The sequence below is a fragment of the Lagopus leucura genome, unplaced genomic scaffold (assembly GCF_019238085.1).
Source record: "Lagopus leucura isolate 7727_CA_CO unplaced genomic scaffold, USGS_WTPT01 Super-Scaffold_100037, whole genome shotgun sequence".
Classification (NCBI taxonomy): Eukaryota; Metazoa; Chordata; class Aves; order Galliformes; family Phasianidae; genus Lagopus; species Lagopus leucura.
In genome coordinates this window covers 3469957-3497738 of record NW_024962286.1, presented here as the reverse complement: position 1 = coordinate 3497738, position 27782 = coordinate 3469957, and the positions used below count along the sequence as shown (strand labels likewise).

The 27782-nt window shown below is 50.8% G+C and overlaps 1 long non-coding RNA gene across 1 annotated transcript; it reads right to left on the bottom strand.

Annotated features, from left to right (window-relative positions):
• LOC122186510 lies at window positions 1–26968 on the bottom strand. Its single transcript, XR_006181143.1, has 4 exons — window positions 26738–26968; window positions 24560–24657; window positions 11724–11822; window positions 1–294 (listed from the first exon to the last, which is right to left on the bottom strand). It is a non-coding gene; the product is annotated as an uncharacterized LOC122186510 (long non-coding RNA).
• Between the last annotated feature and the right edge of the window lie 814 nt (window positions 26969–27782).

Sequence of the window (27782 nt, the reverse complement as noted above, 5' to 3'; positions counted from 1 at the left end):
GCAGTGCTTCCCCATCCCTGCAGGCACACCGGGGTCGGTGCTCCGAGCATTGATGGGTGTCCCTGTTTGGTGGAGTGCGAGCAGATGGCCTTTAAAGGTCCCTTCCAACTTCAGTTCTGTGTTTTGTGTTCGGAGCTGTGTTGGGTGTGCTGTTAGGTCCATCGAGGACAGCCCCAAGGGGACAAACACAGCCCAAAATGAAGTGATGTGGTTGGTGGAAATTCGGCACGTTAACAAGACGGAGTTCCCTACCTTTGGATGCCACGTGGGAGCAACTGTGCAGGAAGAATCTACCTGGAAGTGAAAAGAAAGTATCCCTTAAATACAGCACAAGAGATGCCCTTGTCCTACAAGGTGGCAGAAGGAAGAGAGCTGCGTATCCCAACCCCATCTAGAACAGGCACCACAATGCCCAGCTTTGTCCCAATGTGTCCCTTGTGTTTCCCATCTCCTTGCAGGAGGAGGTGCCACGTTAACCCTGCCTGCCTGCCAGGGAGGAAAAGACTCGCTCACATCCCTCCTATCTGCTCTCCAATAGGATCTCATGGTGCTCCTTCTGGCCCCTCTGCTCCCACTCCTACCACACCTGCTGGTGGTCCATGCTGGGATGAGCCACCGCTTCCAACCCATACAGGTGGGGGCAAACAGCCTTCTGAGGTTCAGTGGGTCTGGGGATGGAAAACAAGCCCCAAACCTCACCTCCTGACACTGCCTGGCCACGCTCCTTCCCCTCGCCTGTTTATCCTCAAGGAATGCAAGCTCTGGGAGCAATCCTCTCTCTTCCAGTTCTAATGAAGGAGGCAGATACACAGACCCATCAAACCCTCTCATTTAGGCTTTCAGGCTTAGGCTCTCATTCTTAATGCCTCCGATTTCTCAAGGTGACAGGGGAAAAATCACTTTCTATTATCACCTAATGAACCAAGAACAATGCTTGGAAGAGGCACTGGGAGATGCAGGCATTGAGGCTGCACTCTGAGCAGAAACCTTCCCCTCTACAGGAAAAGCTGATTGCCCAGAGGGTTTTCCCACTGCAAGTCAGCTCAGTTTCTTTTTCTCTCTAAAGAAATCAGGCTCAAATCTGAACCTGGTCCTAAGTGAAGAGAATATGCTTTGTCTTTGACAGGCAGCATCTACCTGGCTGTGCTATGATCCTGAACAAACCCGAGCACTTGATGCTATGGGTGGAGATTGGGCACTGGAAGAGAAGGGCTTTGTGATGGGGATGGCGTGGGCCAGGCTGCTTCCTGCATGCACACGAGGCTTCCTGGCAGAACTCAGTAATGTTTGGAAGGATTCGGGAGGCGCAGCTTCCAGCTGATCCCATCCATCCCTTACAGGCACTGAAACTCACTACCAAGTCCTCCCAGCCTCTCCTGCTGCAATAAAGCACCAGAGCTGTTTCTGGGTGTCCAAACCCATCTGCAGCATCCTGAAGCTGCCAGGATGAGCATCAACACATTCACCATCAGACAGATGCAAGCAAATCCATGCAGGCGTGGTTTAAGAAAGAACCAGGTCTGCTTTGCCAACACACCACTGGGATGTGTTGTAAGGTGTGGGGGAAGAATCACCAGGACTTTCTGTGTCTTTCTGTGTTTCCAGGGCACCAGCAAAGCGAACCCATCATCCTTCATTTGCTCAGAGAAGCACTGGGACAGTAAAGGGAATAAATAGTGATCATTTTCTATCCTCTGGTCCCTCACTTCTGGATCACATCACGCAAGCCTGAAACAAAACTCCGAACCTTTTGTTTCTCTCAATGTGTCAACAGCAGCAAAGAGAGAGCTGTCCTGCAGAGCACATTACAAGGAGAGATTGTGCTTCAAGCACCAAGTTAACAGATAAGGATTTCCCTCCTCCTTCTGCCATCAGTTTCACAAATTACTTACACTGGACAGGCCTGCGTTTCTCTACCTGGAAGAGGAGGGGGAGCTTTCTAAATGTGACTTGTTATTTAGATGCATAAAAAGAGCACTTCACCAGCAAAACGAGTTTGCAGTTTCAGCCACTGGACAGCTTCCCCCTGCTTCTCTCTGTATTAACTATCTTCTTTGTTGGCCCAGATTGCAATTAAAACCACATCTTTCCCTCTCTACTATTCCTCTCTCTTCAGATGTTATTTATCACTAATTTGTAACTGTTGTGAAAGACGTGAGATATCAAAGCTGTAATGCAGAAGAAAGCTTCCATCAGACTCTTTTTTAATCTTAAAGCCTTTTTTCTGTGCTACTTTAATCTGCTCCATGGCTAGGAAAAACTCACTCTATCAAAAGATGGTGAAACGATGCTCATGATGCATTAATCCAAAGCCTGGCTGTGTCCCAATGCTTGTACATCACCCTCTGCCTTGCTTCCTGCCTGCACTCACAGCAACAAAAAGATGCTCTGGAGGACCATCCGTGGGCCTGCAGTCTGCTGCTGGGTTACACCAATAACAAACGAGTGACCATCGGGATGAAGACGCCATGAAGCACCATTCCAGCATCTATAGAAGAATAAGCTGTGGGCTGCCCCCTCACTCATATGTGTATACAAACAGAGAGAGCACAACTGTTTAGACTCGGCAGATGAACTGTTAGCTAATCCTCCAGGAGCAAAGTGTCACAAGGCTCTGGTGTCACCAAGTTCTAACTACTTCAGTGCATGCTGGAGAGGGCAAATTAAAGACTAGGCAGAGCCTGCCCTGACCAATTTAGGAGGTGCTCAAGTTCTGTGCTGCCCAAGCTGGCTTCCAGCTTCCCAACACGTTAATTAGTGCTAATACACTCTAAAGCCTTTAAATCACTGTGCACCTCTGCAGCCAGGTGCTGTGTTATCCTAATTCTCCTCCTTTCTACAAATGGGTGTTGAGCAACCGTGCCTGGCACACAGCTGGGCTGCTGCTTCTGCACAACTGCTGTCACAGCCATGCTGAACCTCACCTATGGACAGGGCCAGACCCTCTCAATCTCTTCACAGTGATCTGGAAGAAGTGCAGCTCTCTGCTCTTTCCCTTGCTTTGCTTCATAACAAATGCCCGTGGCCGAGGGAAGCTGCAGCTAGTTAGCACTGAGCTTTATTTGTTTGTCACACTTCCAAGCTCCAACTTTGCTGCATGTGGGCTCAGGCATTCCTGCTTCTATTTCTGCCTATTTTGCTCTGCTGTGTGACTGCAGCGATCCACGGAGCAGCTCCAGATTTGGGCTCTCTGCTCATAAGCCATCTCCAGAGGTGGGGACAGCCACCAAGCACCAATGCACTGCTGCATGGTGCAGCACGAGGGTTACATCTGCTCTGCTTTGTGCCCTGAGAAGACAAGAAGAGCTCCAGTATTCAACCTGAGGGTCTCTGTGTGCTGGCTGGGGAGAGACAGCCTGCTGAAATATTAGCTTGGCTCTATGGGAGCAGCCAGATTTTCAGTTGCAGCCATATGGTAACCTGCATCACGTCCTCCTAACAGATGTGCCAACAGCTGGAGGGGCAGAAAGATGGGTTCTATCACACGTTTTATTTCTCACTGTCCTGGAAAGAGGTAGGAGGAAGCTGGGACCAATGAGGGCGAGCAGTGGAGGGAAGAGATCTTTTCAAGTTCCCCTTTCCCCTTTTAAGTCCATCAGGCATGCAGGCATTCCTCACGTGTGCTTTGCACCCAGAAGCAGTGCTGCCATTAGCCATAAAGCACTGCACACGGGTTAAGGCTGCGCTGACCCTAAAATAAAAAGCCTAATCCATTGTAAATATCCAGGAGATGCTCAAGCCTATTCCCACCCAACCGCTCACTCCTTCCTTCCAGCCTTTCAGGGAGCCTGTCCCAGTGGTCTGGGCTAATTACAGCTACAGCAAAACTCCAATTAGGATGCACATCTATATGCTAACGAGTGCAAGGCTCTCCCTGTCTCCTGCTAACACCCAAGAAAGCAGACCCAGCACAGCTCACCAGGGACTGTGCTGTGTCTGACTACAAGAATGCTCATTGTTCCAATCTAGTTGGCGTTTTCATCGCAACCACCACTACCATGTTACTGCTCTCAGAAAACAACAGAAGTTTCCCTTTTGCTGGTGGAAGCAAACAGCCCTCCCCCTCCCATCCTTCTCTACCACTCACACAAAGAGCTTCAGCCGGCAGTTGCTTCTGTTGCAACAGTGTCCTCCCCAGCCCCAAGAACACCAGGATGCACAGCTGCCACCTCTGAGGGACTGTCAATGGTTAAGCTGACAGCTGGCACGGTGCTTACTGGAAACTGGCCTTGGGGTCGGTTCTTAGGCCAGATATTTGCCACAGGCATCATTCCCACCTTGGAAGCTGTTCTGAGAGAGGTATTTTTCTGATCTTATTACTCAACCGAAGAAAGGCGTTCTATTTGGATTAATAATAGAGATCGTGCTGTTATATCCACAGCACTTTAACTGTACCGGTGCTTCTGCAACTCCTTCTCGAGCAGACAGACCTTTCTCAGTCCCTGCTGATGTTCTTGGAGTTCTACTCAGACTCACTACTGCAGTAAGGACTGAAAAAGGCCACTAAATCAGCAAACCTACTGACTGGAAGAGTGGGACAGCAATGAGATGCAAGCTTAATGCAATTCTTGAGCAGGAGGAAGGCAGCACTCAGTTCTGCACTCCATGAAACTTGAGTGAGAAAGGGATGAAACCTCAGGGACACGCAAGGGAAGGAAAAAGGGTATTTAGGAGACCATATAAAAGAGCCCTATGGATAGCTGCATGGGGGCAAGGAGGAGAATGGTGACCCAAAGCAGCCCTCCAGCTGCACGCAGAACATTCCCCTGCTGCTGTCTAAGGACCAACACACGTCTCTCTTCCCATCAGCTCCCCAAAACCCCACAGCCAGCAGCATCCGGAACCCCAATCCAATTAGAAAGCAAAACACAGGCAGATCAAAGTGTTCTGCAGCTCTCCTGAGAACGAGCTGGAGCGTGGGATAATTAGTAGCTGCTGACTGCTGCTAACCATCTCTCATGTTAGCCTCTCCTTGGCCTTCTCACCTGCATGGGCAGCCCCTTCCAGACCCCTCCATGCTGTGACTCTTTCGGGGTGGATCATGCAGAGGGGCTACAGGTGGTGCCCCTCAAAGCAAGGCCGTTCTCCCCCCTGTGCTGTGGCAGTACTCCAAAACGTGGGGGCACATCCTGATCCATCACTCCCATCGCATCCCTTGAGGCAGGCCCACATCACAACCCCTCCAACAAGACCCACGGGGAGCTGCAGGCACGCAAACCCATCCTGTGCACGAGCAGACTGCATGCAAAGAAACACAGACAGAAATAAAGCCGACCTGGGAAGCACTAGGAGAGGAGGAGATCTCTAGATTATAGGCACCCAGGGAACGTAGCAGATAAACTCAGCTCAGGGGTCACATTCGTTTTTATCTTAGACCTCCCAACTTTCCATACGGTGACTCAACAGAACTACAACCAATGCAAATCACCAAATCACAGCGTGGGGATTTTGAGCAGAAAATGCTCAAAAGAAGCAGCACGCTGCATGGCCACACGTGTGTGCCAGAGCAGCACAGCTGGGTCTCAACAGCCCCAAACTGCACAATCAAAGCGCCTGCAGCTCTCCCCGGGCAAATATCAGGCTGTGCATTATGTAGATCCTCAGTAAGGATGTGCCCATCGGTGCCAGGAGCCTCAGCCCCCCACCGCGCACTGCAAGCACGCAGGCTGAGAGCCAACGGCCGCCTCTAGCTCCACCAAAGCGAACCGCTCTCAGCGGCAGATTCCTCGCTCTCCATCTCATCTCCAGCCTGCTGGAACCCCGCAGCCCCAACACAAGCCGTTCCTCTCCACGTTCCCTCCGCACACCCGGCAAAAGGGAGCGACGGGCCGCCGGCCGGCCCCGTCGCTGCTCGGGAACCCCCCCGGAGGACCCCCCCCCCCCCCCCCCCCCCTCCCGCCGCCGCCGCCGCCGCCGCCGCCGCCGCCACGGCTTGCTGGCAGCAGCCCCGGAGCCGCAGCGCTGCCGCCGGGGAGAGAGGTAATAAATAACCCGGGGAGCGCGGCGCGGAGCCCGGCGGGCGGCGCAGACTCTGACCTGACAAATACCCACTGGAAAATCAGCACCTCCCGCCCCCGGGAGCCTGGAGCCAGCCCCGGACCGGCCCCAGACGTGTGTGTGTGGGGGGGGGGGGGGGGGGGGGGGGGGGGGGCGGTGGCTGAGCAAACAGCGCGGAGCTGAGCAGCCAGACGGCCCCGCCGCCCGCCCCGTCGGGTTGCGCCGTGCAAAGCAGCCGGGGGCGGGCGGGGAGGGCATGGCTGCGCACATGCACGCGCTGTAGATACACAACTACACGTCTGTATGCCCGCACCGTGCTTTTCCCCATCGTCCCGAGTTGAATTCCCAACCCGCCCGCCGCTTTGACGGAGCTGGGGTCTGGCAAACAGCGCCCAACCCGCAATGCTTCGTATCCCCCCCACCCCCCCAACGGCCTCACCTGCTCCGCCGGGAGACAGCACGGCACCCAGGGGGACGAGCAGGGAGGGGGCGGCCGCTTGATTTTCTGCTCTATGCAATAAAGTGTGATTATAAGGAATGTAAGAGGGAGCACAGCTTGAATTCCAATTGGTGGAGAGCCTGTTGTTAACCATCAGGGAACTATTTATTCTCTAGCCTTACTGATGCTCCTTGGTCAATAATGATAAAGGGGGGAAAAAAAATAGAAAGTTGAAGCCATTATAAAGAGGCAATCGCATTAGAGAGGGAGCAGCAACAGCCCCCTTGGAATCCATGCTCCCATGGCTGGAGTGCTCAGACCTCTGCCTTCTCAGCACTGCCCTGCCAGAAATGAGCCATTCCTCAGCACCTGGTGGCCACTGGGGACACAGAGCAGCCCCAGCTCTGAGCCATCTCTGGAGGTATTTCATCCCTAAAGCACACGGCTGGATGGCTGAGCAGCTCCTCGGGAAGGGGAACACTGTTGATGCTCTCACACACACACACTGCAGATATGTGCGCCCCAAGCCCTGCTTTGCTCACACAGTGTGACAATTTGCTGCTTGCACCCCACAGCCTCCAGTCACCATCAGAGGACAAAGGTCAGCCCCGTCCCAAACAACCCATGCACTCCAAAGCCCCGTTCTTTCTTGTATTACTGAATTCCACACGAGCTTTGCCAACATTTCAAATAGGATCAGAGTCATGCTGGGCCAGCTTTAGAAACCTGTGGCATCCAGGCTGGATGCCAGATCCCAAAACCCAAATACTGTGCAGGAATCAACGCAGGGAGGGACCCACACGGCTTCCTGCGCCCCACACAGTGATCCCACCGCCCCACATAGGTGATCCACACCCATTCACAGAGCAAGAATGTCTGCTCCCATGTCATGGTCCTAAAGGATGGGTTGGGGTTGGACTTGGGGATCACAGTCATCTTCTCCAATGCGAATGATTCCATGGTGTATGATCTTCCCTCTCTGTTTTTCTTCCCCCTGTTACCAGCTGCTGTCTGGACTGGCATTTCCAAAGTCTCCTCCTCAGACAGCTCCATTTCCATTCCATTTCTTTGAACACACCAGTTGCAGCCTGCAGGGTTCCCTGCTCCAGCCTTCCAGCTTGGGGGGCTGTGCAGTTCTCTTTGCACACAGACAAGGGAACATCCAGGGTTCAGCTCCCCCCCAAACAGCACAGCTGGAGATCAGGGCACCTCTGTGCCAGAGCCAGGCAGGAGGTTCCTTCCCAGATGCTACTGGCACCCAGCATCACTTCCTTCATCTCTGTTACCCACATGTACATACCAACATGTAACACTGCCTCGTAGGATGTTCTATCAGTGCAAAATGTCCCCAGATTGTGAACTGTTTGAAGAGCAGCACAGAGTGAAGCTGTCAGGAAGCAATCTAGGGAAGGTCCTCCCCCCAGCACAAGGATCAGCTTTCAGGGAGTTCAACGAAATCTCTTCTAATACGCAAGATGAAAATGGAGATGCAGAAGAATAAAGCAGGGCTGTGGTTCCCTGCTGGCCAGCAACAAGCAGCTCCTATTGGTGCTGCAGTGGAATGGGACCACAATGCTGGACAAAAGCTGGATGCATCACCTTGGTACAAGCGAGCCCAAGGCCTTCTGCTGAAGCCAAGCCATGAGGCTTGTTATGGCTTGGAAGAAAAGTGAGACTTTGCTGCTTCAGGAGAAAGCTGGGGCTGCATGCTGGGAGCTCCTTGGGGACAGGGGTATCAATCTTAATAAAGCCACGGCGTGGCAGATAAATCATAATAAGGAATAACAATATATAATAAGGATGAATAATATTAAAGAGGATCGTGGGAGAGAGAGAGCCTGCATGCCTGCAAACACAGCAGCACCAACACAGTGTATTTCAAAGGGAGCACATTAGCCACAAGCAAACAGTGCAAGGGAGGGACTGCTCAGCCCACTGAGCGTGTGTTGAAAAGGCAGATAAGCCCAGCGTCGAGATCCAAGAAAAAATATATTTATCATTGTTGTTAACAATAATAGAAATAAAACCAACTTTAATAGCAGGCTGGGTTTGATGCATTCCCCAAATAGGAGGATTTATTAGTTTAAAGCCTGTGTGTTTATTTGTTTTCCTCTCTTTCCACTCCTGCCCCTCTTCCAACCCTCTTGAATTTTTAATGCACCATTTCTAATGTCAGACGTTTTTCTTGTAAAGGTTTTTCTGACATAACTTTATATCGCTACATCCTTCTGCTGTTGCCATTCCCCATCCTTGTTAGAGCCTCCACTCCCCTAATGAAGTTCATCTCCTGCCTGGATAGTAAAATCAAATGGATACAGGGCTGGAGAGAGCCACAGTGAGGTGTGTGCATGTCTGTGTGCTCAGGAGTGCAGGGACACCCAAGCAGGGCAGCACCAACCTGCTCTCCTGCAGCCCTGCCATGTTCCTGCATGGCTCTGTGTGTGTGCATGCTTTGCACAGATGTCATTTCATAGTCCTGTGCTGATGGTGCAACTGGAAGGAGATGGGAAGATGCACACTCCAGGAGCCAGGAGTTTGAGATTTCCCATTCAGCAAAGCACCAGGATGCACAGAAGCCCAGTGGTTCTTAGCACCTTCATTTCAGGGATGCCCTGATGGAGTTTTGCAGTGATAACCAATGGGCAAGAGCCCACCTGCCCCTCTGTGCCTCCCAGCTTTAGCAAAGAGGAGAACATCCAACCTCCACCATCTTCCTTTTGTTTCCATCCATGGAGAGTTACATATGTGATGTTTCTACAACTTCTGCCATTCTTCCAGCTGCTGATAAAGCTCCTTGATAACCACGTGCAATGGAGCTGGGTCTCCTGCTGCCACTGGGATACACAGCTTTCAAACATTAACACCACATGCATTTGTGATTCCAGCACTGCCCTGGACCTTTAAACCCCAAAAATCTCCACCTGGTCCTTCTTGACAGACAGACTCTAAAATTCAACACCCAGCGCCGTTCTGTCTCCGTTTGGCTGACACTGAAGCACATTTTACACTGCAATCTTAATTGAAATTTCAGGTAGAAATAAATGTAGCCACCTCTGGTTCCTTAATGGATCCTGAGCTGCTTCCTCACTCTGTGACCATTCCTGGCACGACAAGCAGTATCTGTTTTAAACAAGGCCATAATTATGAAGTCTGTGGGTAAATGCAGGGCAGGACAGCGACGCGATGCCATCCTTACCTGACCAGAAAAGCTGGAGCAGCAGGGGCTGAGCAGGCAGGGAAATGCACGTTGCAATGCAAGAACTGCTCTTTTCATTCCCTGCTGCCCTTCTACTGTGGATGCTGCTCAGAATGTCCGTCCCTAGCACAGGACAAGGGGTGCCATCAATCCCTGCGTGCCCTGAGGCCATCATTATGTGCTTCTGTGGAGCCAGCAAGCTCCAGCCTTCTTCCATAAGGCAAACACTGTTTGTTGGATCTATCTTGAGTTTAAAACATGCACCTCCTCTTGGTAGAACTGCACATTTGCTGTCTTTCTGGACCACAGCTAACGTGCAATGAAGTAATTCTGAAGCAGCTCACAGTGACAGCTGCCCGTGGTGTCTCACACATGGCAAGGTGTGTATGTGAGCTTGCTCTTGGGAAGCCTTCTCACCATAAAAGACCTGCTGAGACCTCCTCCCAATCCAAATGAATATGCCTGTCCCAAGGCAAGTACTGATCAAGGAGAAGAGAGTCCTGAAAACCGCAGTGAAATTAAGACAAAGCTATTGGTTTTGCACAGACAGACCCCTGCAATGGGTGGCATATGAAGGCAAGAAGGGAAAGAATGGGGCCTTCATGAGGATGGGTGGATCACAGAAGAGGAAAGAGCGACACAACCAAGAGCTTTGGAGGGAAGATGGTATTTTCCCCTGAGCAGACAATGAGACCAGCAGTGTTCTGCTCTAAGGAAAACAATGGACACAACAGCAAAGCAACAGTGGCACTGTCTGCAGACCAGTTATTTAAATGATGGAAATGCATGTGATTTTTTGAGGGGAGAGTACCTTTTTTTATCCAGTGGGCATCCACCAGGAGGGCAAAAGCCAGCCCTGCTGCACAGATCCCATTCCCTGAGATGCTACAGACACCCAGCAGGTTCCCAGCTGCTGCAAGGCACATCCCAGCCATCTCTGCTTTGAATTCTTAGGAGGTGCAGGCTGTGCTGTGTTAATATGCAAAGTGTGCCTGCCTTCCCAATTAAATGGGAAATGCTATGGTTAAAACCAGTCAGAAGATATTAGATGGAACTGTGGGCTTTACTTCCTACACGCTGCAGCCCCATAGGAGTGCAGATGGAGTACATGCCAGGGAGATTACCAAAGGTGAAACAGAGCTGGGAATGGAAAAATGCTTCATAAGAAGGGGGAAAAAATGAGGTAGGGCTGCATTAACACAGAACCTCATCCTGGTCTCTCTGGACCACACACCTCTGGGAGGACACCGTGCATCGCTGCTCCTAGAAGCCAAATTTTGGTGCATCACTTGGAGGGGAGAATACTACAGAAGTGGAACAAAACATAGCATGAGGCTCCTGAGCTTCACCCTTAGAGCTGAGTGGGACGGGCCCTTCCTATGCCCCACTTCCCTCTTAGCATCAGTGCTGAGTTCTCCTCTGCCACCCATCTGGGACAGGAACAGAAACCGCAGCGGAGCAGTGCAGCACGCCGCATCATTACAATGGAACCCATGAAGATGAGAAGACAAAGCAAGAAATGTTACTAACTGATTGGAGAGACCCCTCTGCCTTGCTGGGAAGGGCTCTCCCAATCACCTGCATGGCTCTAACCCCCCTGGCTGTGCTCTGCAGCTCAGCCCCAGGCCATGCAGCCTCGCTCTTGCTGTGCCTGCGAGCATTGCTGCTCCCTGTGCCCGTGTTTCATGACGTGCATTTAATTAACAGTGATGGCGAAGTCAGGTGTATTTATGGGGGCTTCTCATCCTCACACTTACAGCTGCAGTTGCTATGGGTTTCCTACCGGAGTTTGAGCTTTCCTCCCCACCCCCACCACGTAACGTTCACCAGAATAAAGTCTAATAAATTCTGCTGTGTAATTGGCTGTATATTTTAGGAGTCCATCCATCCCCGTGCTGTGAAAACAGAGGCCCTCAAAAATACACTGCGAGGACAGAAAGCTCTCAATGGGGGGGGGGAAAGGAGTCCAAAGCTGTCTGCTGATCTGACAGCACTCAGGAGGATAACAGGGATGGAGCAGTAACAGCACTTGGTGCGTGGCAGCATTCCCTCCTGCCAGCTGTTTGCATGGTTCTGCACGAGCATCCTCACCTGGTGTCAGTGTGGGGAAGTCTCCCTGCATGGCCAGATTGACACGGAGCTGAAGAAAGGTCATCAATTGCCTCCAGGGCAAAGAATCCAAACAGAATGCTGTAAAACAAGGAGGGGGGCAGGAATGAGACAGCTTTCCTATGGGCTGCTCGTCCGAGTCAAAGGAGAAAAAGCAAAAAGGATGGAAACACCAGAAAACACACAGCATTGCACCCAGAATTGTATGTCTGAAAAACACCACCCAAACTCTTCTATTTTTCAGTCATGTCTCTCCATTTCAGCCCTCCATTCACGATTTTCCACATTCCATGTTCACGTCCAACGTTAATGTCATTTAAACACCACCTTCTTTTACCTTTTTCCTCTCCTGCAGGCTTCTGATTTCCCCTGCTGCTTAAGCTCTCCAAAAAGCTGCCCTACCTCCACCATGAGAATAAAACACCCACCTGGCAGCAGACAGCTTTATTCTGTTGATCACAAGTCTGCCAGCCCCGTTTATGACTGGACGTGAGATCTCCAAATCTGGATTTATGCGTGGCAGCAGAGCGGCGGGTCAATGAGATTACAAGTATGTTCATCAGAGAGCTGTGAGGCAATTGGAGACGCATGGTTCCGTGGTGATTGGGAGTTCAGTACGAGACAACCAGCAGTAATGAAACCCTGACAGTCCCTGAAAACATTATTCATTACTGCAGCCCTCAGCAACACCCCCTCAACCAAAAGGGGAGGGGGGGGGAGGCAGCTCTCCCCCTCCTCCCTATTCAGATGAAGCCATCTGGGAGATAGTGCTGTTGATAACGGACTGAGTTAACAATAGGAGCACTTCTTTAGCATATTTTTCACTCAGAGAGTGGTGATGCACTGGAACAGGTTGCCCAAGGAGGCTGCGGATGCCCCATCTCTGCAGGCATTCAAGGCCAGGCTGGATGTGGCTCTGGGCAGCCTGGGCTGCTGGTTGGTGACCCTGCACATAGCAGGGGGTTGGAACTGGATGAGCACTGTGCTCCTTTGCAACCCAGGTGATTCTATGATATGCTTCACACAATGAAAATGGGGCTCCTGGACAAAGCTTCACCCCTCACACCTCCAGCACAGGGCTCAGTGAGCCCAGCCAGGTCATGCAGGCTGAGCCACAGCAAACTCTAGGGTAGTTTGGTTAGGTTATGGTTGGACTTGATGATTTTTAAGGTCTTTTCCTACCTGAGCTATTCTATGATTCTAAACCCCACGTCGTCCTCTTCCCTCTTTCAGGGACTTCATTTTCCATCCGTGCCCCTTTTCTTCATTCCCATCACCTAGAGATTTGAACTCAACACCACAGGATGCAACCGTGCTGGTGGGGAAGACACCCCAAACCTCACAGCCACGTGGGCTTCATCTGAATAAACCAGATTCTCACCTCATACCATGCAAGCAGGGGCTCCCCTGGCCCAGCTATAGGGCTGTGATGCTCCATCCCAGCACACCCTGTACCAGTGCAGAGCACGTGGAGGGCAATGCTTCGGGGTTGGACCGGCTGCAGCACTTACACAAATAAAAGCAGCAGCAGCAAAGCGCCGGCAGCGCCGCTCTGATTACAGAGCCATTCATTTTCTGGTCGTTAATAATTTGTGCAATAAAAGATTGCGTGCCTTTCTGAGTTAGTAGGAGTTATTGGCACAAATTTCCCTCCGCGCTGGTGTGAGTCTGTGCTTGGAACATAAATTATGAGTTTCTTATCACACTCCTCCTCATTTTTCATGCTGCCATGCTTGGATCGCCAGCAGCCCCTCTGTCTCAGTCCTATTTTATGCAGCGAGAGAAGGCAGAGAGAATGATTATTCCATCTTTAATTACACAAATCCCTTCTGCATTGCATCCTTCCTAAGCCCCCTCCCCACCTGCACAACGAGGGTGTCCACAGCTGCAGGTGCTCCTCACTCAGGTGATGCTTCACCCCCTTCCATTTTCCAACTATTTCCAGGCCAGGGGGTGGAAATGCACGAAGCACTGAGACTCATTTAAAAGCTATGGAAACATCCTTCTAATTTCTCTGATGCTGAAACGCTCGTTAGTGATGCTAATTGTTTTGTTAAACATGGCAGCTCACACATAAACCACACCAACATCCCTGGACCTTTCCATATGTCAGCCTGATGGCTTTCTGCATTCAGAGCATCTCTTTCGGCGGTGTCCCCGGAACGTTTGCACCAACATCTGCTCAACTTCAAAAGAAGTGCTGACAGCCCCAGACGACAGAACATGTCTGGCATCTCCAGCCGTGCTTGCCAAGGGCTGTGCAAACCCCACGCTCCTGCAGATAAGTGCACTGATAAAATCACAAAGTCAATAAGGTTGGAAAAGACCAGTAAGATCACCCAGTCCGACCATGGACTCACCCCCACCATGCCCACTGATCACATCCCATGCCACGGATACCCACATCTGTGTCCCTGCACACGCAGCTCTGGATGCTCAGCCACTCCGTGCCATTAATACAGAATCACAGAATTGTTAAGGTTGGAAAAGCCCACTAAGACCACCTGGTCCAACCACCCACCCATCCCCACCGTGCCAGTCAGGAGCTCTGCCTTCTCTTTGCTGCGCTCATTGATGGAAGAGTGCTTTTCTCTGCAGCACTTCTGCATCCACATCACCTCACTTCATCCTTCCCCCTCCCCTGACTGCAGCCTCTGCCTCCCAGAGCCTTCCCTGGCTCCACACTGGGAATACCATCCCATGGTGGGGCTGTGCATGCTGGAGTTGTCTATGAGAAGGCCAACAAGCATTGGGGAGCTGCAGGGTGGGATCACAGTGAGTGCTATTCAGCTTCACCGAGTGTTTTCTCCTGCTAAGTGCAAGTGGCCCTGCGGAGGGCTGATGGTGCCCATCAATAACGGGGTGATGTGACACACTTAGGGCACCCCTGTGTACATATATATGCTTTAAGGAAGGCGTGCTGCCCCACTGCAAGAGGATTTATACCGGGGGCCTTGGGCAGGCGTAGCACACGCATAAGAGTGCACTGTCACTTGGAGAGTGATCCATGGCCCAGTGCTTGGCACGTCTCTGGTGATTATACCACACTGGTGAGCCACTGATCATCTCCAAGTGATGCTTATGTCTGCAGGGTAACATCCAACATGTCCACGCCAGGCTCCAGATGCCCACCCTGCATTCCCTTCCTCCCCAGCACAGCTAGCTGCTGCTAGCCACCAGCACTGCCAGCCACCAGCTGCCATGAGCATATATAAAACTAACAGAAATAGAATGCAAACAGTTGCGTGCTTTCTCACCTATCCAATCATTCCAAGTTGGGAACACCAGCATCACGGAACAAAGGCTCCAAGTTCCCAGCTGCAGCCTGCGACCTCTGGCACAAAATGGCACTAACAGACACCAAAGATGACCCTTCCATTAGCAAAAGCAATCATTCTGCATTGTGTGTCTTCTGGCTACGAGGCACAACTCCTGGGCTCTCCCCCTGCTCTCTCAGATCCCCATTCTGTTTGCCAGCACTGCTCTGACTTCTTTTCCTGCTCCCAGCTTGGATTCTCTGGGTTAAAGCTGTGGACCAAACTGACAATCCAGGCTGCAAACCACCCCCCAGAAAGGGAGCTCCTCAGTCACCCTGTTCTCAAGAGGGCAGCTCTCCAAGCCATTCAGGTTGGAAAAGCCCACCAACTCTGTGCCCACTAAACCACGCTGAAACGATGCCTTTCCCCACATCCCTTTCTCTTTTCCCTGCAGCCAGAGTGCCACTGCTTTATTTCACTGCTGGGAGCCAGGGAATCGCAGCACCCCCAAGTACCAAGAACTGGGCAAAACCAACCCGCTGTTCCCACATTCCTGAACGTATCCCTGCTTTAGGTGAATTTCCACATCAGTTTCCTGCACGAGCAGAGCTGTCCCTTGTTTTCGCTTCCAGCCCCGTGGATGTTTGCTGCCTTACGATTCCGTGCACAAAGATTCTGAGATAGCAACTTATTACGTTCAGCTCAGCTGTGGAAAAACTGAGGCACAGAGCGTTTGGCACTGCAGAGTCAGGAGCCAGGGAGAGCAGACAGCTCTGCTTCCCTACACAGCAGCCAGACGGCTCTAAAAGGGATGGCGCACGATGCCTGTAAGCACAGCATAATTAATCTTCTTCCTTACACATCCTACTATGAAATTTTAGTGGTTTTTTGGAAGTGTTTTTCCCATCTCTCCCCACCCCCTCCCCCGTTTGAGCTTTTCGCCTATCTCCCGAAAAATCTGCCGTTGTGCACGCACGAGCTGTGCTGCACTTAATGAGGCACTTCAGGTTCAATGAGGTCCTTCATCTTTTCAGCTCCAGCTCTCTGCTTCTCCCTTCCAGGCATCTCAGCTGCCTCCTGCACATCCCTGCCGTGGTCCCCCATCTCCTGGGGGTTGCAGCTCAGCGCTGCCCCCCGCCCTGCCCGAGGCGGTGGCAGTGGGGTGAGGACCCCCAGGTGCTGTTCTTGGATCTGTCACTCATTTGCTGTGACCCTGACAGCGAGGCAGGAAAGAGCAATTCTCAGACGTGGGCACCTCATACAATGCTGTGTGCCGGGGATGATAAGCATCCATAGTTCTTATTAAAAAAGAGCAATAATTATGACTGCATCCCAAGCCTTGTACTTCTCTCTTCCCTTCTGCTTTCACATCTCATTAATCCCAACCCCACCTCCCCCCTTGCAGCCGAGACTGATGCAAGCTCCATCCATGAGCACAACCTCTGCTCCCACTGCTGCCCATGAAGCCTTCCCACGTGTGCCCCAGAGCTGAGCAGAGCAGCACAGCACCCAACCACCTCCTGCAGACCCTTCAGCAAGCAGAACCCACTCCCATTTTCCTCCTTGGGATCCACTTGGCACTGTAACACTCTCACTGCTGCGGCCAACAAGCGTAACGAATGTGTTAGGTCTGTGTGCTGCTATATGCAAGTATGGGAACGCTGAGTTTTTAGCCAGTAGGTCCAAAGAGGTTAAAAACAAAATCATCCTACAGGTCCTTCCCGGAGCCATCAGCCCCTCATACAAGGCTTTTTGATCCTTCCACGCTGTTTGGTACTGCGTGTGTTTGCACAGAGCCAGAACTTTATTACGCCACACATGTACTGCTCTGCATCCCACGGACTGGCTGATCATCCGATCATCTCCGCCACGACATCAAAACGGCCGCCTGACCGCGCCATCACCGCACGATGCGGATTCGAAGCGCGGAGCCGCTCCCCGGGAGCGACACGGCAGGGGGTGGGGAGGAGAAGGAGGGGGGGGGGAGGGAGGAGAAGGAGGAGGCAGCCGGGGCTGAGCCGCGTGGGGCCGGCGGGGCTCCGGGAGCGCTGCCCGGGGCCGGCCCAGCCGGCGCCGCCGCCCCCTCCCCGCCTGACCCCGGGGCGCTGCGGTCGGAGCCGCCGCGGCAGCGGAGCCGGAGCGGCGCTGAGCCGCCGGCACGCCGCAATTAGCGGGGCGGCCCCGCCTGCTCTCCCCCGGGGCGCTGCGGGGCGGCGCGGAGCGGAGCGGCAACAGCCGCCGTCAGCGCTGCCTACGCGCTCCACGGGCGGCCGGGGCCGGGCTGGCGGGGGGAGGTTTGACAGGGCGATAGAGCAGGGACACACACGTACATATAGAGATGTGTGCCGAGCAGGGGGAAGGAAAAGGGAGAGGAGGGAAGGAATAAGGGGAAAGGAAAAGAGGAGTGGAAGAGGGGGAAGAGAAAGGGGAAAGGGAGAAGAAATGGGAAGGGAGAAGAAAGGGGAAGGAGAAAGAGAAGGAGGAAGAAATAGAGAGAAGGGAAGGGAAGGGAAAGGGAAAGAGAAAGAGGAAAGAGGAAAGGAAAAGGGGGAAGAAATGGAGAGAAGGAGAGAAGGGGAGAAGGAGAAGGAGGAAGAAATGGAGAGAAGGGAAGGGAAAGGGAAAGAGGAAAGAGGAAAGGAAAAGGGGGAAGAAATGGAGAGAAGGGGAAAAGGAAAAAGGAGAAAGAAAAGGGGGTAGAAAAAGAGGAAAGGAAAAAGGAGAAAGGAATAGAGGAAGGGGGAAGGAAAGGAGGGAGGAAAAAGGAGAAGGAAAAGGGGGAGGGAAAAGAGGAAAGGGGAAAAGAGAGAAGGAAAAGAGAAAAGGAGGGAAGAAAAAAGGAAAAGAGGAAAAGGAGGAAGGAGAAGCAGAGCACTGCACCAGACTTTTTGCCTCCACGCACGTTACCACCAAGCTACAGGAATTCCCAGGCGACATCAAACAGTGTCACACACGGTGCCTTCCCCTCCCAGCAGCCCAGATGTGTTCATTAGAGCACAGGCTGCATCCAGTGATGAAAACGTGCCTTGGACACTGAGGTGCTGGGCACAGGAAAAGGCTCCTGTATCACCATGCTCCAGCTGAGCTGTGTGTGAGCAGGAATGGAACCCTCTGCCTTACCCAGAAGCAGCCCCACTAAGCCAGCTGCTTCAACAACTGCATGGGGACTGTGTTTTAATCACCCCCTGTCTGACCTGACAGCTCTCAGAGGGGATGTCCTCCTTCTGGATTCATTTTCAAGCACTAAAAAAATATACCCTGTATAAGATGAAGGGATTTTTCTGTTCTGACACGACAGTTAAAAATCTCACCCATTTATCACGGCGGTCCCACGTTCAATTCTGCCTCCCTGGAAATCACTTTGGGAATGGGAAGACAGATTGTGCCTCATCCATGACACCTCAGTGAAATGCCATCACCTCTCATCACTAAATGATGATGCTTTGCCCCATCTCATCAAGTCATATCGAGGAGGAGTTGAGTTTGCATTGCTGAGAAAATGAAACAGAGCAATCTCAGAATGCCCACCCTAAAATGGGACAAAAATCAAAGTCCTTCCAGCTGATATTAGCCTGGGGAAAGCAGAGCATGCACAGAGGGACAGGATGCCCATTAGTAAGAGCTGTGCCCCCTAACAGCACTAGAAGCATGGGAATGATGGAAACATGAGGAAGAGGATTGTGTTAATGCCTGTGGATGTGAGGCAGAACTTGCCAGCAGGATGTTGGGGCAGTCGTACCTGGGTGCATCCCAGCACTGCTGGCCCTGATAGAGAAAGAACTGCAGTCATGCAGCTGTGCAAGCAGAAGCCAGGAAGGAGCAGCAGTTCTGGCACAGCTCTCCTTGACTTCAGTGAGAACTTCACCTGAGGAGGGGTGCTGGATTTCACACCTCATCAGGAAACTCACCTACACACCCAGCCTGCTGCCAGACGGCCTCTGCAAGGCAGCCCTACCCCTCCTGCCTCAGGTCAGCAGTACTGAGCCCCAAAGGTGGGACCCTGATTCACCTCCAAGCACTGGTATGGCCTCATAGCAAATGGGAGAGAGGAATTTGATTTTATCAGAAGAGTTCTATCAGTACAACCTTAAAAGGATGCAGCTGTAGTGTCACGACGTGTGCTTTACCTTAGCAAGGCTTAGAAAAACCACATGGCTTCTGTTACGCGGGTATAGGGGAAGGATCTGAGATGACATGGGAGAGCTGCCTCATAAAATAAGAGATGGGGAGAAAGGAGCTGCATTCCACCCTCTCCTCCTGCCATTGGGGAGCACTGATGCAGGCTCTGGGTTCCTGGCCCTGCAGCAGGCAGCCCATGGGGTGCTGGGCAGATGCTGAACGCAGTGATGCTGGCAGCCCCACAAATCCATCCCTCGGGTTGGTGCTCGCACTGACCCTTCCCCATTCATCACAGCAGTTCTGTCACTCACAGTGAATGACACAGCACGACACCACATGAATGATCCCTGACCTCCAGCTCCTCCAGATTAGGTTGAGGTCACCAGGAGGGCAGGAGGGAGAAGTCTGTCTGTCAGAGCCAGGGATTAGCAGCACGGAGCTGAACGGCATCCTCACATCAGCTCAGCCACCTCCATCAGCAGCACAGGCTGTTGGGAGCTAATCCCAATGCTCTGCTTTGCTCACAGGTGGCAAAATGCTTCTGGGTCACAGTGCAGGAGCCCAGCATCCGCCAGCAGGCAGGGAAGGAAGGCAAAGCATCCTAGTGGTCACCAAGTTTGGGGCCACATCCTCAAATTCCTGCACAGAACTGCTGGGTTGGCTGAGATTTAGTAGTCAGATCAGGAGAGAGGGGTTATCTGCTGTTCTCCAAACCAGCATCTCTAGCCAGGTTATCCTTCCATGCTCATCCAAGACAGTGGCATCAATGAAGACAGGAATGACACTGCACTGGGGTCATTATCTCTAGGGAGATTCCCTAGAAGAGGCACAAGAAATAGGAAATGGAAGCCTAGGAAAATCAAACATGGCATATTTTACCCAACATTTGCCCAGAATGTTCACTAAAGTGGTGTCTGAGGGAAGAGGCAGCAGGGAGATGGACATCTGCATCCCCCAAGTCAAACCAAGCACAGAGCCAGCAAGAAAAAAGGTTCTTTGCATCCCTCTTCCTCCCCATGCACCTGTACAGGGTTAAGCATATTCAAACCCGCTGTCTTATCATGCATTATGCAAGGGCACGACCCAGCAGTGAGGGTTCCATCACACAGCTGCTGTCCAAGGAGAATGCCTACATACTGATTCCTCCCTACAGGAGAAGGCAGACTGGAAAGGAAAAAAAGGTCTTTACAGGAAAGAGATGAGCATAGTAGATTCCTCACTTGTAATTCTATCAGAGATGATTAAATCTGCTACCCCTAAATAAGGTCATTTTTCTGTCTTTTTTTTTTCCTCTAGCCTTTCCCCTCCTTTGTCTGCTTCCTCTGGGCAGGCACCAGCATCAGGCTTCTCCATGCATCATCTGAATCTCTTTTCCTCTCAGCAAAGCAGACTTCCCAAAAATAGACAAAGGTGTGATTTCAAGCCACTGAAGAAGGTTTTCCCTTTCGAACCAGATTTATTTCAGTTGATTTTATATCATAATTTCAAATGAAACTGAAAAAGGAACGTGGCACACATTCACTTTCCAAACAGCCTTTGTCTCATTCATTTAATCACTGGCCCAATCACAAAGGCACAGCAGCAGAACGTGTGCACAACTCAGCTCCTCTGGTGTAAAATCCAGCAGTTTGGTGTAAAACCACTGCATCTCTACATAGAATGACAGCTTCTCAGCTTCCCAAATCAACATTTCTTCTCCTTACGTAACTCCTGCTCACAGACCACCTTCCTCCTACAAAGCCACACAGTGGGAATAGGTATCAAAAGCCAAAAGTCACACCAGCTAGAAGGCAGCCTGTAGGGTGGTGATGCACTGGAACAGGCTGCCCAAGGAGGCTGTGGATGCCCCATCCCTGCAGGCATTCAAGGCCAGGCTGGATGTGGCTCTGGGCAGCCTGGGCTGCTGGTTGGTGACCTGCACACAGCAGGGGGTTGGAACTGGATGAGCACTGTGGTCCTTTGCAACCCAGGCCATTCTATGATTCTGTGATAATAAATGCAACTGAAGGGGCTCCATCCCTCCAAGCTCTGCTCTTCTTGAACAGCAGACAGAGATATCTGGTTACCAAAGGTAATGTGGTCACTGTTCTGACAGTCCTTCCCCCTCCTGGCTGCTACACTCCAGCTAAAGCAATAGACTCTGTGCCTTTTTAACACTACAACAAGCATGGAAGAGATGCTCTGGGAAGGCAAGTGGCCTGCAGCATGGTTCCTCCATTAGAATGTAGTCGGCACAGGGAGAAGATGGAGCAGCTTTGTCCTATGGACATATCAAAAATAGCTGACCTGCTTGCAGGCACTGCTGAGGTTGTCGTGATGTGACTGACCCGCTTTTTCCATGCTTGAAGGTAGCTTTAAAGATGTCTCGTGATGCCACAGCAGTCCTTTCGTGGCACTTCACAACGTGAGGTGGCTTACTAAATTTTGGCAGAAAGCGAGCATAGGAAATGTTGACCTTTGAACGCACAGCATGTGATGTCAGGAAGAAGGCTTTGACTCAGAGCAGTCAATATGTCTGCTCACAGCTAGACAGGAGAGCCACAAACATCACAAACAGAAATACCAGGTGCCTGATGAGCAGAGGAGCTAACAGGTCTATCGAGAGCAGCATCTCCTTCTGTGCACGCCATCCTCCTCTCAATAAAGAACACAAACTGAGTGCTCCCATACCCGGAGCTGGGGGTTCCAAAGTGGGGTTCAACGCCAAGCTCAAGGACACAGCAAGGATAGCCAGCAGCACATGGAGGGGGAGGGAAGCAATGCAGGAGGAGAGGAAGGGGACGGGGAGGCAAATAAATAAGGACAATGCACAATTTATGAAGACAAGAAGGTAGTAAGTGCTATTCACCCAGAGTGTAAATTGGTATTGATGTCACAACACAGCCCAGCCAAAAAATAATGATGATGATAATTTAGGGCTTGTGCTATATCTCACTCAAAGCCACGGTCCCATCCAACAGCAACTCCCACCCTGCCGCCTTCTTCCCCTTCTCTGTTCATTGGTGTCCTCCTAAATCAAATACACTCAATGCTGATTTGATTAGATTCCCTTCTTTTATTTATCATCCATCCCTCACTCTTCCACTCTCAAGTTCTCAGTGGGCATCTTGCTCATTTTCTGGCACCAGGCAGTGCTTGGAGGAACAAGCCCATCTCCAGAGGAGTTACAATCCTCAGGCCGGTCAGGATTCGTGCATCCTTCCCAACCCTCATCTGTCATCCTTTAATCTCGCCTGTTTTATGCTCCAGATCCCGGCTACCCAGTCCTGACTTCCCAGCTTTATAGCCCTGACTTACTTCCCTCCTGTAACATTTTACTGCTCGGTTATCGGCCCTGAGGGGCCTCATTTACACAAGCGCTGTTTTCGCTATAGTTAAGACTAATTCACTGGGCTGCAGTTGGCTCTTGCATCCCGCATTCAGCTCAGCTCCCTGTCTCCTCTCTCCTGCAGGGAGGCAAAGGATTTTCTAACGGATGGGACATTTATTTTCTTTCCTAATTTTTTTTTATAATTACGGTTATTAATCCCCTTTTGGGTGTTCCAAAGCCTGAACTGAATTCTCCCCCTGTGCCTGCTGCGATTCTGCCTGTTTCCCTTTGGTGCACGCGTGCCCTCTGCGTAAGGTCTGTGGGACCTTGAGAAGGGAGACTTGCTCAGGGATCCACTCTTTCCATCCAGCTGTAAAAGGAGTGCAGCCCTGGGAAGGCCATGACTGCACTCACTGCTCCAGCTGGGCCTGCAGTTTATTCTGCTTACAGCCCAGCTTTCCTACAAAGCACAGCACAGTGTCCTTCCCTCACGCTGACCCCCCCCAGAGCCACAGCATCACCTACAGAACAACAGGAGCCAACCAGGGCCACCTGCACAGCCTCCCTGTGCCCAGACCAAGCAGGACCAACAGGCAACGTGCAATGCCCAAACTGAATCCATTCGACGGCCCAAGCAAACAAGAGGGAAATTCCAATTGCAGAATCCCATCAGAACCTCCCCCGTGCAGTGAATCTGCCCAGTTCTGTTTCAGGGAGCTATGTAGCATCAGCTTAATTCCGGATAGCACGGTAACAATGTCAACTCCGTGCAAGAGAAAATGTGAATTTGTAAATAATGCCATCCTTTGCTGTCCGCCCTGACGGGACCAAAAGCTTATTGCTAACATTTTTTTTTAAATCAGATTTCCCAACCTATTGTAAGAGATAAATAGATATTATCCCTATTTTATTGACAGATAAACTGTGGCACGGAGGAATTAAATGAGTTGCCTAAGGTCAGACAATGAACAGTTTAGAGACTGGATCAATGGAGTCATTCTTTTCTTCTCATTTCGGTGTTTCTGGACGGCCAACCCTGCAGGGCTTTGGCACACACTTGCAAATCATTTTCTGAAACCACCAATATTGGCATAACTCCGTTCCTATGGATGCCACGGACAGAATCACAGCGTCTTATTATCTTAAATGGCAACAAAGCAAAAGCAGCACCAAGTGCAGGTTAGAATCTCACCCAAAGGCAGAATCGATAGATCTCCAGAGGACCTGGCAATATTAAAAAAGATGGGCTTCTGGCTACTGTGGGATTGCACATAAATAACAATATTCCACAGCCACAGTTTCTCTATTTATTTCACTTAAATTAGTTTCCTTGGCAAAAATGACCACAAACAGATCCTTACCCCTTCTTTTCTTTCAACCACGTATGCATAAACTCATGCAAAAATACCCCTTTTTAATAAACAGGGATGTACCTGCATACACCCCACGTTCACATGACCCTAAAGAAATGGGATTATACTCCTTAGAGGCCTCCAGCTACGAGACTCTGAAATGGGAGCCCAAATAACACACGCTCATCTCTCCAGGTTCTGAAAGCAGCTTTTAGATGGTACGTTCAGCAGCTGGTAAACTCTACGCAGACATAAGCAAAGCATAATAAGACATAATAAGACATAAGCAACATGTGTTATGTCCTGTACACCACCAGATCCCAGAACAACACGTTCAGTGCAGGTGGCAGCACTTGGCCACCATGCTTCTCTGTAACTTCCATTCCCCAACTCCTTCCAGTTCACGTGTCATAGAAGTGGGGACTGCACATGTGCTTGTCTTGTAGCACACTGATGATACATTCAAATCTTTTAAATGTGTGTTCAGACATAGGAAAGAGTAGGTCAACACCTAGTGTGGTTAATGAGTGTCTCCAGCAAGAAGACTCCATAAGGAAGCACTCAAAGGACAGCAGATATGCTGGAGAAAACATCCCAGGTGGTTTTCAGGCCTGTGGACGTGGTTCTGTGGACTTAAGAGTGGTGAAAAAGCACTTCCTACAAGCTTAGCAATCCCTCCTTGTCCCCTGAATTATTTGGAGAACAAAGCACCCAACGTTCCAGCATTCCTATCTCCAGAGAGAGCATCCGAACCACAAGTGAGAAAGAAGTGTCACATACCTCCCTTGTGCTGGTGATCCCAATGATCAGTGTTTTATAGGAGTTGTGCTCTTGCACGTTTTTGGAGCTCCAGACTGCAGCTCACAGCGATGGCACACCTGGAAAATAAAGGAAAAACCTCAGGAAAGACTGCACTTCAGAGGCAGCCACTGAAGAGCAGTTATTAAATGGGAAGATGTGGAAATGGCCTTCTGGTGAGCTGCTAGTGCTGTGGACTTGAGCAGCTGCTGCTGTTGCTCCAGTGTCAAGGTAGGAGATGATGATAGAGGATGGGGTGAAAGGCGAAAGGAAGGACAGGAGGACCAAGAGGAGCATTCCTTTGCACATCTCTTCTTTTGCCCTTCTTGGATAAGCACAACTCCCCACCTTGCACCACACCTCAGAGTACATCAGCAGGCTGAAAACAGGGATTTTTCACAGAACTGAGGCAGAGACTGCAGGAACTGGAGGCAGATCTGCTCCAAGATTCATCCACCCTGGCACCCCCCCAAAAAACAACCCCAAATCTACAGAAAGCAGCTTTTCCTTCCTGATAAACTTTCATCCAGAGGTCCTTGCGATTGGAACAGCGATTCTCACTGGCTGCAATTAGATGGAGGCCATTGCAGCTCCCTCCCATGGGACCTGACAACCAGCACAGCTATGCCCTAATTTGAAACCCTCTCACCACCCCATTCTCTACTAACAACGCTGCTACCAAATTTATGCCATTTTTCCTAGCAAGACTGAGACTATTTCCTCACACTGCACAGGCTCCAAGGGGGTTAAAAGCCATCTTGCTCTGGATACACTCTGCACGACTCTTAATTTTTTCAAGCACTGCGTTTCAAGCCATAAACTCAGACCGTTATTTACTTTCTTGAAGATGACACGGAGCCAGCTTCTCCCTGTCTCTCCCTCTGTCTGCTCTGCTGCCTTTTGGAGGCATCCTTTGGTACTGCTGCCTGGCTCAGGGACTTCCCAAGTCAGTGCCTGGATGGCAAATTGCTGCCAAGCAATGGCCCAGGAGAGGGAAGCAGGGAAGCTCTGTTTCCTTGCTCTGGGGGGGGAGGCAATGGGCAGAGGGGGCACAGGGGAACAGAACAAACTTGTTCTCAGAGCAGCATGGCGCCCAGGCCAGCAGGTCTCTTTTATCCTGTTTCAGTTCACTAAAGCGTCAATTAACTCCACATTAATTATTAAATCAGAACAATGCGTCTCTGGGTTCCGACAGCTAAATTCTGTTACTGCTGTTTCTTAGGGGAGCTCGGCTAGCCTTACAACTTAGGACATAAATATCTTTCTTCAAGGAGTTTCTGGGTTGTTGTTTTTATTCTCCTCTCTGTGGGTGCATTTTTAATCACAATCCCTTACCCGTGCATGGAGGGAAGCATTTCAGAGCCTGCTGCACCTCAAAAACATCACACCTAACACACACAGCTCTTCCAGGCTCTGAAAGAGCCACGAGAGTTCCTCCACCCTGCAAGCATTTGCACAGCCCCTCTGGGAGGGGCTGCTTCCTCCTAAAACACTGCAGGGCATCCAGGTACACCATGCTATTTCATTCTACTGCTGCTTCTCACCCTTCCCCTCTGTTGATGCTCCACTTAATTCTACCAATTAAGGCCAGTCTGGAAATATTTCTTCTTCTCCCACTGCTGCTAGACACACGCTCTTACTGTGTGCTCTTCTGCTCCCATAGGATGGTGTTCACCTCCAAGCAGACAGCCCTCCCCACACATACCCTGCTCAGCCCATCACTATCCCTTTTCTTGCCCCAGTCATTTTGGTGGCAAATGGAAAAGGTCTCCTGAAGGACACCTTGCTGGAAGGTCTTCTCTCTGCCATCCACTCATGAAGCTCTACGACTTCCTAAGGTATGAATGGCTCCAGCGCTGCAAAATGCTTTTATTTCTTATGTGAATTTAATGCCTTTGGGAAAGAGCCAACCTAATAGAACTGAATGTAAAAGCTTTATAGGTACCAAACGGGCGCAGCAAAGTCTGACAGAATATCTGTACACTGTCTTAACTGGAAGGAAAAAGCCCTGGGGGTCAGAGGGTCTTCATTTCCCAAGCAAGGAAGACACCAGCTTTATGGACAAAGAGAGAAGCTTCTCCCTCTCCTCCCATCCTCATCTTCCTCTAGCAATTCTCTCCCTTTCTTTCCCTCATTGAGAGTTTTTGCTTCACTACTCACTGTGTGCAGAATGCAGTAATGTGATTAGAAGCTCCTGGCTGGTTGGTCAGCCATCATTTTCATCTCTCTGCACTGCTTGGGTTTCTTTTCCTACCCGAACTGTGGGAGCTGGCACAGCTTCGTGCCTGACCTGCAGTGCCACTGAATACGTGAGATTTGTTTTGCCTTTGTTGGAAATGACTGCAATATTTGCTGTAGCAGACTGACTGTCAGCTCATGTGTCCCTCAGTGGTGCCACCGACCGCAGCCCTCCAGTTCTCTTGGCAGAAACGGTGAGGGGGAAGAAAAACCTAAAACAAACACATTTGTCTTAGATAAGCTGCTCGCACACTTGTTTTTCAAAAACAGAACGGTCTAGACAGGACCAGCAGCACAAATTTACTTTTCATCTTGCAAATGTTTCAAGACGCTCTGCACAATGTTGCCTGCATGACTTGCCTGGGAGCGGAGCATCGGCGCACACTGTGCTCAGAGCATTCCTGCTCTTGCACTTCCCAGGTGTGAGGTCGTCCTCTGAGCTGGGAACACAACAACCCGCTCAGAGTGTGGGAAGGGTGGATGTCTGGAGTGTGTGTGGCACAACCGGCCTCAAAAGTGAGGTGCTGGGCAGTGCTGCAACGAGCACAAATTCAGCCCCTTCTGCTCCATGCTCCCCTGTGTGCCCCTTTGGCGAGTTGAGCACTGGCTGATGAAAATCAAGCTCTTCATCCCCTGTGCTGCAGCCCCATGTTTGCAAAATCCGCCTTTCAAAGAGTTGTTAAGATCTGGGATGAAAGCTGCTATTATGCCTTACAGTTAATTAGGTAATCATTATTATTTATTATCACGGGAGTGTCTGGAGAAATGGTATGAAAGCAGAATAGCAAGCTTGACCTTCTGTACTCACATCTCGATCTGGTTGGGTATACAGACATTATTTATCACACGTTCCTTTGCTACCTGGAAAGTTCCTCACGAGAGGAGTCTGTTTGTTCTGCAAGAAGTTTTGCAACAATCCAGAATGCCACAGCACAAATTCCGTGACGGCGTATTACCATCATCAATA